Raw genomic sequence first — 15293 nt, 5'->3', positions numbered from 1 at the left:
GGCTTCCCAGCCACGGAAAGTGCCACCACCTGTGGCAATGACTATTCATACAAAGTAGGCGTGAATAAAAGTTGATTTATTCAACCCGACGTGAGACAGGATTCTTAACACAAGTGATGCGATAGTACGTTGGTATCTGACTAGATTAAGATGCTGGTGCCTGGGACGGATATGGAAATAACAAGTATATGTTACAAAGGCATTTGAAGACAATCTGCTCTCACCATCCCATTACATTTTTGTGTCATTACCATTTTACTTACCTCTAATACGGTCGTATCATTCATTGTACATGTCACTGAAACCTCGAATACATCAAAATGTAATCTCACATAATGTCTTCATTATTCAAAAGTACAAAAGATGTTCTCTCTGTAGCCTTCACCCAGACACGTGCATTTGAGGGCCTCCTTAGACATTTCCACCCCATACTGACCCTTCCCTTCTACGTTTTACTAGTACAATGGATTCGTATGGCCTAACTAAGAATTTGTGTTAATTCTGTACTCCTTGAAGGTACAGAGCCCTTCTTATTGTTATCTTTGGGACACTCAAAATGTGGGCTGTACAATTTTGATTCAAAGAACTGTCATTGCAGAACCACTTACTTGCCATCTTGCTCTCAACATTTCCCTTATCCTGCACCCTACTGTATCGACTGCTGCGTATCGCCCTACAGCCTCGGTCAACTCAACATCACCTCATTTCTCCATTGGCATCTTTTCTGACCAAATACCAACCACTAGTCCCATTCTCCCAGACTGACCTGGTTTAATCCAAACTCCAACTGATTTGACCAAGCCACATTCTCCCACACATCACACAATAATCACATAGGTGAGCCAGAGATATTTATTTATCTATAGAGCGCAACATTCATCCGCAAAGGATATCACGGCGCTGGAGGAGCGAGATCCAATGGTAGGGGTGAGGGGGGATGAAGAGTGCTGCCACTATATCCAACATTAGGCCCGAGGAAACAGATGGGTTTTCAGCTTCTGTCTAAATGCCATGCAGTCATCAGTGAGACGTAGATCTAGCGGTAGTTCAATCCATTGAGTTGCAGCCAGGTGGGAAAAGGTGCGCCCTCCTGCCCTTGCTTTCTTGATACGTTTTGGCTTGGCAGGTGCTTGATGGCATGACGTCAGACACCTTGTAGGGGCATAGAATTGGACTTTGTTTTGAAGAATTCTGGGACTGCATTGGTGTAGGACCTTATGTGCATGGCTCGGAAGCTTGAATCTTGCTCTTTGACGTGCGGGCAGCAAATAGAGCTGACTCATGCATTTTGATGCTGAGCTATATCTACTTTTATTGCACACCAGTTTGGCAGCTGCATTCTCTATCACCTGCAGGTGGGTGAAGAGATAGTCAGCCATGCCTATGAACAGTGCATTCCCATAATACAGCTTGCTAATGAGTAGGGCTTGTGTGTTTGCTCTTCTACATTCCATAGGAATCCAAGGAAAAAGCCTTTTAAGGAGCTTCATGGTGGCGAAGCTTCTTCTGCACAGGGCCCGGACATTGTCCTGCATGATTAATGTGTTATCAATAAGGACGACCAGGTGTTTGGAACCTGCTGAGGTGCTGGGACGCCTCCCAGCGATTGGGGCCACCAAGACGCATCACAGATTAAGTGGGCTCCTCCAAAGTGTAGGATCTCTGATTTGTCGGCGTTCAATTGCAAACATAGCTCTGACATCCAGGTCGCCATCTCTGATAGGCAGTTGTTCAGTGTGATCCTGCTGTCCTCATGCCTCTTTTCGAGAGCTATTATCAGTTGTGTGTCATCCGCATAGGAGCAGATGCTGAATCCCCATTTCTCACTGATTTTAGCCAACGATGATACATAGGCGTTAAAGAGCATGGGGCCCAAGGAGGCTCCCTGCAGAACAAATTGCTGATAGATTTTGGGCTTGAGGAAAACGCGCACATTTGTACAGTTTGCTTTTTGCTGCTCAAAATGGAGCTGTACCACTGAAGGGCTTTGCATGTATACATTTTGCGTGTGGGGTTTTCAGCAGCAGGCCGTGTAAGACTGTGTCGATCGCAGCTGACAGGTCCAATAGGATCAAGGCTGCAGCTTTCCCCTGATCAATTAAAGATCTTATGTTGTCTAGGGCAGCCAGGAGAGTTGCCTCTGTACTATTGGTGGCTCTGAAGCCAGTTTGAAAAGGGTCTAGCAAGTCGTTGGTTTCAAGATAATTGGATGCTTGTGTATTAACTAGCTTCTCCATAACTATAGATAGGCAGTTGGGAGATCGGCCAATAATTGGCTGGGTTGCGGACGTCCGTGCCTGCCTTTTGCATTCTGCTCAACAAGACTCCCATGGCCTCCACTCCTATTTATCTCCACACCTACATCAAGAAACCTCTCTCCGCTTTGAATACCACTTGACTTCTATTATAGCCCCTGTTGATGCCAATTTTGTGATTGTGTATCTCACTCCATATTCTTTTTTTCTACTACCACTAGGGTCCTGTGGACTTGTGCCGGAGTGTCTAGCACTTATTGCAGTACTATACCTTTAATTATACTCTGTCTTCTCTTATAACTGTACACTTGTCACTTTTCCTCTTGTGCACTTTTAACTACCTCATGTATTTTTGGTTGCTCACAATTTTTACTACCTCAAGTATTTTGTTGCTCACAATTGTCACTATTACCTTTACTACCTCATGTATTTTTGGTTGCTCACAATTGTTACTACCTCATGTATTTTGTTTGCTCACAATTGTCACTATTACCTTATGTAAGTAACGTATGTTTTTGCAATCTGTTCTTTTGTAATGTTTCTCATTATGTTTCATTTCTGTTCCTAATGTGAAGCGCTCTGACGCCTTCGGGTAAAGTCCGCGCTATATAAAAATGCATAAATAAATAAATAAATAAATAAATAAACTAAATGGCTTTCCACTTGAAAAGCCTGTGGTACATGAAATATAACGATTAAAAAGTGCAAGATGCCCCTCTCTGATGATTCAAAAGGATATGTATCAATGGTTTGCAACAGTAGTTGTGGTCACCCACCACTATTGGCTGGATGGAAAAGCTGAAAGAGGATGTAATCTAATAAAAAAACAAGAGAAGCTGTCTCAGAGGGACCGCTTCGCTTTGCGAAAGTGGCATGTGTGCACTGTGGAAGCATACAGGATTCAAGTGGTCCACTGCTTTCCTACCCCATCATTTTGTTGCACAAATGTCAACACAGTAATGTAGGTCTGCTCTGCCTCTTCGAACACCTTCAATGAATTTACACCCATTTGGTAGGACTTGCACAGAGAAAACAGCTTCATTAGTATACATGAAGCAATCCAACTGCAAATCCTATTGTATGGACACATTGGGCTGTGAAGGATTAGAACATACGCAACTCAAAAATATCATTGAGCCATATTGCAGATGCTGTATAAAAAATCCAACTTAGATGTCAATTAAGGATAGTAAATAGCCCTAGATTATTTGATCTTTATGCTCAGCGATTTTAAATTGTACCTTAGGAACCATCTCCTCTAAGATCACTCTCTAATCAGACACAGCCGACACACAATCATGACTGGGAAAACCCCTTAACTAAATACATATTTCCAGCACACTAAATCATGCTATCCTACATATTACGGACAATATCCCTCTTGCCCTCACCCACATTGCTATCAGCCCATTTTCTATAACAAAACACAACTTGTGTACACAAGCTGATTTCCCAAAGTAGATGTTGCACCTCTGCAACAAATCACATCAGTTGATCAATTCGATGATGATCTGAAGCACAATTGTGATTAGTATATCTCACCTGCACATTTTTTCTTCATCCTCCTTTGGATATTTGGATATTTGGAGGGGTATTTATAGAGCGCGGCGTTCGCTCCGGAAGGAGCATCATGGCGCTGAGTAGTCCTTGAGGCCAGGTCGCAGAGTGGTACGGGGTAGGCTAAATGGAAGCTTTGGACCACTCGTCGGGGAGATTGAAAATCCATGTTTTGAGAAGTTTTCTAAAAGGTTTCTCAAGTGTCTGATGTCTTAGGTGTCTAGGCATGCTGTTCCAGGCTTTGATAGCCAGGGAGCTTAGGGTTTTACCTCCTTTAGACTTCAAGTTAAACCTGGTAGGGGCCATGACATTTTCTTGGGCAGAACGGAGGGAACGACTCGGGTTGTAGTGTGGGAAGCGTCTAGTGAGGTAAACAGGACCTGTTTTGTTGAAGGCCCGAAAGGCAACGATGAGAATCTTGAAAAGTATTCTCTTGTGCAGGGGAAGCCAATGTAAGGTCTTTAGAGCTGCAGAGATTGAGGATTTGCGAGGTAATTTTAAGACAAGACGGGCAGCAGTGTGTAGAACACTTTGGAGTTTGGAGAGGGTGGACTTCTTGGTCCCTGCCAGGAGGCCGTTGCAGTAGTCCACGCGCGAAAGAATGAGGGCTACTGTTACCGTTTTTCTAGAATCTAGGGGAAGAAAGTCAAAAAACTTTCTGAGGGATTTGATTATGCCGAAGCATCTGCCGGCCACGGTCGTGGCATGATGGTCAAATGAAAGATCGGAGTCAAAAAGTACCCCGAGGTTTCTAGCGGTAGAGACGGTCTGGGGGGGGCAGCAGAATTATCAGGCCACCAGAGGGCAGGACAGAAAGAGGCGTTCTTTCCGATGGGGAGGATCTCTGTTTTATTTGAGTTACAACGGAGGTGGTTGGAGTCCATCCATTGGAATACAGCAGTCAGGCCTGAAGCCCACAATCAAAGAACATACTGTGTCTATGAAAACTAACACGTGAGCTCTCCTTAAATAGCAAAAAGAACACCAGCAAATATCTCACGTCACAAAGCAGGTTTTGATAGAGCTATCTTTGATCTAGTTACGGCCAAATGTAAACGCTTTCCAAACCTTATCTCCTCATTTCATCCTCAACCATTACTTGCACGTACAATTAACACATCTCCTGAACCAGCTCCTCCATTATGGAAGCGGAGCGTCGCCCCATTGCTGAAAGTCAGCAAATGAAAAATAAAATGATAATATAACTATATTATTATCTAGGCCGAGTCCAGTGAGGGGAGGAACATGCGCTGTGTCAGAAGCAGCGAGACCCTGGGAGGAGGAGTGGTTCGTGCACTGTAAGTGCACGTCAGTTTGGCCGGATGTCTAAGGACGGCCAAACCAAAATGCACATTTACATTTCTCCAACACAGATTCCTTCCACAGTCTGGTAGAAGAAGAGGCATTGGGTCCCTGTCCCTAACTGAGCAGCATTTCAGCTCGCTCAGACTTATCCATGTGCTTCTCTCCTGCTCGGTTGGGTAGAGAGGGGATCGGAGGAGCACATTGGTGGCTGGAGCAGAGGAGCACCGAGGCAGTCTCCAGAAGCGGCAGGTAAGTTATTTTTTTTTATTATCCCTCCCCACATTGCCCCATCAAGTTTTAGTGCCAGCAGCCACCACTGCACATCTCCCCATATCAGCTAGCTTGTCCAAATTATTAACAAAGCTCATGCTTTGCTACTCACTAATTCACCACCCTCCTCCTACCCACTTGACCTCCATGTCATTCACTCTTGCACTTCAACAGACCATTACTTCTTGAGCTTATCCCAATAATGAAATAGGCAAAATCTTCGTCCTCGCCTTGTGATGGATTCAGCTAACAGATTATTGCACCTTAAGCTCTCTCCTCTAACATTCATCTCTGCTTAACTTCTCTGTTTATCCATTTCTTCACACCAGATATCCATCTTTCGTGTTTCACATCAACTGTGGCCCTACTGTTACTAATAAAGATTAAAGCTGGTCCTTCTATGCCTTCCAACTACCACCCAATATGTCAACTTCATTTTGTGTCAACAATTCCAAAACAGATTGCCTTCAGTTGTTTCAGCACACAATCTTCGTATATACTTTCTAATCAATACACAGAGCTCAAATCACTCTAATGCATGTTACAAAGTTTATCACAACTTTTCATCGAAATTGCCTCTCTTCTATCCACATCCCACTTTACTTATCTGTGCATTCAATATCACTGATCATACTCACCTGACTCTTTCTGCATTCTAGGTGTCACCAGTTCAACATTCAATTAAATGTCCTCCTAATTCTCTGGTAACATATTATAGAATCCCTGGACCCACATTTCTAGGTGGTGGAGTCTCTCAAGGACGAGCCATGGCTACTCTCATATTCGTCTCTACACAATTTCCTTCTGTAAATATCTCCTCAGTTGGGTTCTCTTACCATCTGTAGACCCATTAAAAACACCAATTATACCCACACCTCTTTTATTTCCAACTTTCCTACTCTACCAACAAGAACCATTATCCATCTAACTTGCTGCTACTCACCACTGGAGGGAAAATAAGAAGTCCATAGTCACCGCTGTAATCCTGGCACTGATTTTTCCACCTAGGCGGTGGCAAAATCAGTGCCAGGAATCACAAGACGCAAGGTGTCACATCCATGAGTAAGGTAATACCTACACCTATAGAACTGCAAAACCACATGTCATATACAACTGAAATACACATTCAATAAAAGTGACAAACATGCTATAAAAGCACAATCATGATAGACCTTAAACTGTGCCCTACCCACTAGCACCAATCAAATTATATCAAGACACCAGATGATAAAAATCCATACAAATAATTAAACAAAGTAAACCTTGAAACGCAGAAAATAATATAATTGTCTCCGCATCACATCCAAAATCATGAATTCATTATTAATCCAACTATTCACTGAAAAGTGTATGTGCCCACCATGCATCCAACAGCAAGCTACTTACCTAATCTTATAATCTGCTAGATGTTTCACATGTATTACAGGGAAGAGTTTCTTGACTGAACCTGTAAATATGATCATTACAAAAGAAACACATTTCGCAGCTCATACAGAGATAGTTCAATCACCAGCAATCTACGTCTATCTACTCCTATCAACATTAGCCCGGAGTCTCGTACATATCTAACTCAAAAGATTGTCCTACAACTTCATTGAGAGCTAAGAAGGTTATAAACGTACCTACATCAATCCTTTCTACTAATCATGTGATCTGACTAGAAATTGCCCCGGCTTCGAAATGTATCTTTAATGTAATTCCCAATGTAGTGAATCATAGATGTAAGTAAATAATGAATCAAAATTCATGCCCTGTGTACTACTCCAGTTTTTCAATAGCGACATTTTATTTATGTACTATATACTGAGTAAATACATCCACCCCAAAATCACAACAAACTTACAGTTAAATGAGCCAACAGGAGAATACCCCACCACATGAATGTTTGACATTGTAGCAGGATGCCATATTGGAACCTACTAATTTACCATCATCAACAGTAAAAACAAGCGAAACCACCAGTGTCAACCTGCATCCATCTTAACAAACCTCAGGCCTACTTCTAATCATTTTGGTATCAAGTTCATGTCCTATATCATCAAAGATCGATAGTAACAAGATACCTAGACCATAGGTATTACATTATTTATATAATCCAAACATACACCGCCTAACTACAGCCAACTTCATCCTTGTTCTGAATATGTCAGACATATTGAAACATGTTTCCATCACCAGTATCGAAACACATATCAGGGTCCGCTGCCCGTGTATCAGGTGGCAGCCATCTCAACAGTTTAAAAATAAAACAAAAACCCTCTTCAATAATGAGTACGTACTTCCCATCTATCTCAATTCACTGTTCTCATATTCTTTTTTTATTCGTGCCCATTTCAAATAACATATTTACTGGATTAATATATCCATTAAACTCAGTAAATAATACATTATGTTACTCACCCACCCATTCGCATACCAATAATATACCAATCTCAGCAGTACTAATCCCAAATATTGGGCAAATCTAACTGCTCTTCAAATCCCAAAAGAATCACTATAAATTAAAATTTCAGTTTCAAAGAAATCATCTTTAACCATCCCAATAACCGTAAAGAAGGTCAGGTAATTCAAACTCATACAAAACAATATACTCACCAATTATTAAGCAGAAATGGAGATATCTTTGTAAAACATAATACACAAATAAAAACAAAAACGATAATATGTTTTACAATTAAAATTACATCAAAGCCCAATACAATATGACCAAGTCATTAAAAGTGGTAGTGGGAAGCCAGCTATGTTTGATAAAGTGGATAGGGCAGCAAATCAACATGTGTCTGAAAGGGTACACTAGGATCACACAAAACACCTCAAAAACATATTTAATTACCCAGTAAGCATTGAATTGAAATCCATGGTCTACATTTAATCCCTGATCCACAGCTTTTATTCTCATAATCCAAGCTACCACACAGTTTCTCAATTACAGTTCACAATTACCACCCCTTACATCATAAGCAAAATGGTCAATACAATGAAATTTAAAATCTGAGTATACTTTCTGAGCCCCACATATCATTGCATGTGTCACTATAGGATACTTTCAGTCATTTTGTTTCAATGATGTAAAGTGCTCAGTAATAATTTCTCTTAGTGTCCTGATTAGTGTCCTGATGGTGCTCCCAACATAGACCTTATTACTTTTACAAATTAGTACTTAAGCCACTTAATGTGTACCGCAGTCAATGTGAGTGTTTTTCACATATTCACAGGGGTCACCATAGTAGATTTCTTTCTTCTTATCAGTTGCTCACTTACAAATGGTACTATATCCACATTTAAAGAAGCCTTTTGTCATAATTTGTAACCATGGTTTCTGTGGCACAGGTGTAGGATAACCCAGACTGATTATGTTCCTTAATTAATTTCCTTTACAAAAAGTGATAACTGGATGTACAGTAAGAAATGCGTGTAATTTCCTTTCTGATGTTAACAAATTGAAGTGTTTATGACATTTTTCAGCTTCCGGGTTGTGGTCTATAACCAACTTTACTATTTCACTCTGACATCTGGTATACCATTTCTTATTCATTAAATTGAAGGTGCGATCCAATTTATGTGCTGTTTTGCTTGCTGTTATGATTACATCTCTATGATAATGCCTCATCAAAAACCTACATTCAATATCATGCAGTGTTTCTAAAAAGTCCTTTTCTTCACTGAAATTACTCCATGCTCTAACTATTTCTCTATACTGAATGGCATCAATCTGTGTTTTAGGGTGGGAGATAGAGGCATGCAGTGAAGCATTACATGATGTTTTTTCTTATAAATATAACTGGATATCCGATTACCTTGAATCTACAATTCCATATCTAATAATACTGCATGAATGTAGCTATGTTCAAATGTAAAGGACATGCTCATGGTTTTAGAGATCATATATTATTACATTTACCACAATCGAGTCACATCACCTGTCCAAATCATTAGACAGTCATTAATACATCTTCCCCAGTAGTGGATATTATTACTTCAACTTGCACCGCTCAGGCTACAAATTTGCTCAGCGTCGTAGCAGCCAATAAACAAGTTTGCATACGATGGAGCAAACCTGCAATTGTCTGTACCAATCACCATTAAACAAGGAATCATTATTTTCAAGAATCAGTCTGGTCATAGTAAGTAATATATCTGTATACTCTAATAATTCTATGGATCTGGTGATGTGAAGATAATGTTTCAGGTCATCAATCCCATTCTCATGTGTATAAAGATACCACATCATGGGTGACTAGAATCACATTCGGGTTCCATGTAACATCACTCAATATGTTTAAGATATGTATTGTTTTATTAATATCGGATGAGAAAATTAGCATATAAGGTCGACAAAAAAAAATCACTAATTTAGAAATTCTTTCAGTAGGGCTCCCAATGGCAGAAATATTTGGTCTACCAGGTGGAAAAGATGATTTATTATGTATCTTCAGAGAGTGTACAAACATGGGTATCTGGGAAGATCAATCAGTGAATAGTAATATTCATCATCATTAACCAGCCCTATGCTATGACATTCCTCCACCTTGACATTGATCTCTTTCGAGAGTGCGATAACTGGATTGGAATCTAATACGAGATAGCATGTCCCATCACTTAGTTGATTATAGCTCTCCTAATCGCAATCTACAATATTCATAAAAACCATGTTACCTCCTTGTACCGCCTCCCTAATGATTACATCTTTATTGTTTTGAAATTATTGCATAGCTAAACGCTCAGCCCTAGTTAGGTAATCCAAAGGTTGACACTTATATTGAACCAGTGACCTAATATTTCACTTATCCAGATCTGGGTTAATAGATTTATAAAAAAGATCTTTCTTGTTGCCACTTGCCAATTGCAGTGTCTATTTTGGACTTTAGTTTGAGCACACTATCTATACTGAGATTAGTACATTACTCAGGATCAGAAAATCCTAGTCATAGTCATAGGATCTTCCTCACAATTTAAGATAGATAGAAGTGTGGTGATCTCATGTATTTCCTGGATTGAAAGCGCATTCAATATAGGCAGGAGTGAATGCACTTTATTCTGCATTTGGATTAAAAAAAATTGCTTCTTCAATTTTAGTTGTCTTACAGATGTATATAAATTAATATTAACATCAAATACATTACAAAATTCGATTGGACAAAAAATCTTGAATTGCCTTTCTTAAGTAATGAGTACATTCCTTGAGGCAAAACCTGATCCGATAAATTAATAAAATGTGTTATTTTCCAGGACATCGGCTTAATACCCTTCTTTTGTTATGTTGAACCCTTTCCTCTTTTTTCCCTTCTGGTTTTTCTGTGTCATTGGCCCTGGGTCTGGAGTTCATAACTCTGTATCCCATCCTGGTACGCATGGCCTCCTTTAAAAAAGTACTATTCCTACTCTGATTGGAGATCCTTTCCCCGTCGTTTTTGCTACTGGAGAGGTTGCTTGATGGAGTAGTACTCCCACTTTCTAAAGAAGATGACTTCTCGTAATCTGATTGTCCTTTTTTACCAAATTATCTAAACATTTTGCAAATGGGAGTAAAAACTCTCCCACTCACATAATCAATGTCATTGCTTTTTAGTTTTCTGGACTTTTTCTGTTTTATCTCATCTTGGTGTTTCTGCATATTTTCATCCAAGATTTCATAATTTTTCTTTGTTGGTTCCGATAAATTCATGTAATTAATGTCTTTCTCCAATTCATTAATGTCCTGAATTAATTTGGAATCTTTTGTGTCTGCATTTTCAATCCATATATCCGTTAGATTCATGCAGCTACTAGTCAACTATTTCTTCCAATGTATTAAATGATCGTGATATGTAGGTATATTATGTGATCTGAGAACCCGAAGAATTCTATTCAGTCTAAGATATTGCTCTAAAGTGCACCATACTACTAGTTGACTCATATGGGTTAAGAGCTTGTTATTCACCAATTCAAAAAAGGCATTTCACACGGAAATACAGTTAGGCAGCACTGTACAGAGAAAATCATGTGACAACCCGGAGGCACTTGATGAGTGGTGATATATACATTTAGTGAAAGGTGATGATGCAAGTGCTGAATGTGAACAGCGTGAACGGCGCAAGGTGACAACGAAATATACAGTGGTGGCTCCGTAAGACTAACAGCCTGATTCATGTACGGGCCGTTTTGCGTGTCCCTAATAGCGAGTAATAGCGACTCGCTATTGAGGAAACGCAAAACGGCATTCATGTACTTTTTGGGGAAAAAATAGCGACTCACACGCGGGCGCTAAATCCGTTAGCGACCAACAAAATTCGCAGAAAAATCGCTATTCCCGGCTACCTGCGTCGGGATAGCGACTCGCAATCCCGTGTGATCGGGATAGCGACTCGCAATCCCGTGCGATCGGGATAGCGACTCGCAATCCCGTGCGATCGGGATAGCGACTCGCAATCCCGTGCGATCGGGAATGCGACTCGCATTCTCGCGCGATCGGGAAAACGGGAAGTCGCTTTCCGAGCACAGTGATGACATCACAACCAGGAAGCAGGCAGTTCCCACCCCCAAACACCACAGCGAGGCAAACCTCCGAGGGAGCAAGTCGGAAGCAGACGCTAAAACAGCGATAGCGACTTCTCTACCGACTGAAATAGCGACATATCCACTGCCATGTCTGAGGAAGCTGTCCCTGGCCCCAGCAACAGCGCAGGACGAAAGCGAAAGCTCAAGTTCTCAGAGCAGGAGCTCGAGAACCTCATTGAAGGGGTGGTGGCCAACCATGACCGGCTCTTTGGGGCCAACTCCAGAAAGGTCCCAGAGCAAGACAAGCGGAGGATCTGGCTGGGTATAGCTGCCAGCGTGAACTCGGTGGGTGTGGCCGATAGGTCATTGGAGGAGCTAAAGAAGCGCTGGTACGACCTCCGAGGTCGTGCCAAGGAGAGGGTGGCGGAGCGCCTTGGAGAGGCATCGGGCACTGGAGGTGGCGGACCGACAGTCTAACCCAACACACCTCTGGAGGACCAGGTCGAGGACACCCTTGAGAGGGAGGCGTGCGTTGGCGTGACCCCTCTGGACTCCTCCCGCCCCACCCAAGACACCCAAGGTAAGTGGCATGCGACTGCGACCCTGTCCCCTATGACCGTCCCTGACCAAATAGGCTCACTTATTGGCCCTGAGTCATGCCTTTGTTGCGCATCAGGGAATGCCCTGAAGCATTGTGGGAGATGTAGTATGTCCACAATGTAGTAGTACCCCAATGCAGCCAGACAGGTCCCAAATTACGCAAATCCACTGCCATCCAGGGAATGTCACCCAGCATGCATGTAACATCAGCACGTCTGACAGTCACATGCAACTAATGAGTATCCACTTACCCTCACAGGTGGCGCAGACAGCAGTGACAGCGAGAGGCTGCTGATAGATGAGGAGGCCCAGGAGGAGGAATCACAACCAGAAAGCCAGGCACCAGCCCCTGCCGCTCAAACAACACCAGCAGCCAGGCCCCCCACCAACGTTGTGGCCACTGCATCTAGCATCCCACCCGCTGCCAAGGCCAGGCCCCCCACCGTAGCTGCATCTGGATCTGCCGCACCACCCGCAGCCAAGGCCAGGCCCCCCACCGTAGCTGCATCTGGATCTGCCGCACCACCCGCAGCCAGAGCCAGGCACCCCACAAATGTGCCCCCAGTCCCTGCCGCACCAGCAACGCCTGCTGCAACACCACCTGCAGCTGGTGCCAATAGATCTGGGCCTGCGACAGCGGCAACACCGCGGGCAATCAGCAGGAGGGGCAATGGACATCGCTATGCCTGCATGAGCGTTGAGAGACGCATGCTCCGTATCCACCAGCGCCAGTCACAGCAGCAAGGTGCCATCCAGCTCCAGCTGCACAAAATTGGGCGCAATGTGGCGGGAGTTGGAGAGCGCATGGACCGCATGACGGCGGCCATGGGCCGCATGACTGCAGCCATGGAGGAGAACACTGCTGCGCTGCTCAAACACCGCAGTGTAGCGAGCCGGCGCCACCACCAGCTGATGAGCCGGCTGTCGGCCTATAGCAGGTCGAATTATGTGGCAGCAAATGCCACCACCCAGTTGTCGCGGCGCTCTCTCACCCAGCAGCACCAACTAGTGCAGTGCTGTGAGGACATCACCAGGGTGCTGGAGCACCTAACCACCGCCGTAACGGCACTACACACACCTGCGCTACCGGCCACTGTAGGGGGCGACGATGCCAGTGATGGTGCCTCCAGCGTGAGCAGCCAATCGGCCACACTGGTCCCGCCACCTAGGCGCAGCACCAGGGTAACGCCTGGTACAGGAGCCCAGGAAGAGGAAGAGCCTCAGAGGCGCTTGGGCATTACGCACAGGAGGCGCCATTGACACTGTCTGCATAACACTGGCACAGGCTGACGTTAAGCCTGCCAAGTACATGCACACTGCAGTATGACGCAATACTGGTATTTGTAAATAGTTGGACTGATTACCTTTTTGTTGTGAATGAAACAAATATATTTTTTTTGCTGCACACATTAGCCTTGTGTAATCATTACATTTTGCATGCAATTGTGATATGTGGGGTGGGGGAAGAGGGTGGGCTAGAAATTGTTCACTGTGATGTGGTTGCGACGTCTGTGGCCTTCAGCTGGGTTCTCCCCGCGTGCATGGTGCACATGTGCTGGTGGCCGGTCGTCCCCTTCAGATTCACTGCATGAGATGTTAACAGGTATCCGGCGCTTGGTTGCAATGTTATGGAGCATTGCACAGAAAGCCACAATGCGGCAGCACGCAGCAGGACTGTAATACATGGCCCCACCTGTCTTGTGCAGTATACGGAACCTGCTCTTGAGCAGGCCAAATGTCCTTTCTATACAGTTCCTTGTCCGGATGTGCGCAACGTTGTAGCGCCGTTGCTGAGGTAGGGCGTAGCCACTGTCACCTGAATGAGAGGAGCAGATGTTGATTGCCTGTGCAGCGCAGTGACTTCATTGCAATGTGACATTGTCGACAAAGTGTACTTACCAAGTAGGTGTCCTTCCCCAAACTCTCCTCTGAGCAGTCGTGTGTGGAGTCCACTGTGCCTGAAGATAAAGGAATCATGGGTACTCCCTGGGTACTGTGCGACAATGTCAGTGATGATGGTCTTGGCATTGCAGACCATCTGTATGTTGAGGGAGTGGTAGGACTTCCGGTTGCGGTACATATACTCCGTGGCAGCTGGTGGGCAGATGGCGACATGGGTACAGTCGATGCAGCCGAGGACATGGGGAAAATGGGCTACATTGTAAAATTGTAGTTTTGTCAGGTCCAATTCCTGTTGGCTCGTGGGAAATGTGATGTGGCGGTGGAGCTGGGTGAGCATGGCGTCAACAAAAGTGTGGAGGCAGCGTGACATGGTGGGCTGGGATATCCCCCCAGCAGCCGCTACTATGCCCTGGAAACTGCCGGAGGCCAGGAGGTGCAGGCTGCACAATACCTGCACATGTGTAGGCACAGAATTGTTTCGCCTTGTTGGGTGCTGCATGAGGGGGTCAAGTTCTTGTATCAGCCAGGTGATCATTTCCCCATTCAGCCTGTATTTGGCATAAATCTGTTCTCTGGTTTGGCCCAGCAAGGTGACCCGCTGCCGGTAAATCCTTTCCTGCCTCATGCGTCTCCTCCGTGCTGCTCGCTGTAGCCTTCGCCGCCTCACCACCATGTACATTCCTGGCATTGTGGAACGTCTAATGCTGCTGCTGAATGTCCTTATGTGTGATTGGTCAGGCCTGGACCTGTTGGTGATTGGCCAACTGTTTTTCAAATTTTACTTAATCATGGCTTTTATGGTTACCACCTGCTTTGAGTTGTCCTTAATTTGCGCCGCGCAAAAATGCGATTTTGGGGTTTTCCGCTATTGTTTCTTTTTCATGAATGCCGATTGAGAATAAATTGCGTTTCGCTATTCATTTCGCA

This window comes from Lissotriton helveticus, chromosome 3_2 (genome assembly GCF_964261635.1).
Source record: "Lissotriton helveticus chromosome 3_2, aLisHel1.1, whole genome shotgun sequence".
NCBI lineage: Eukaryota > Metazoa > Chordata > Amphibia > Caudata > Salamandridae > Lissotriton > Lissotriton helveticus.
Note: the sequence above shows the minus strand (reverse complement) of the source record.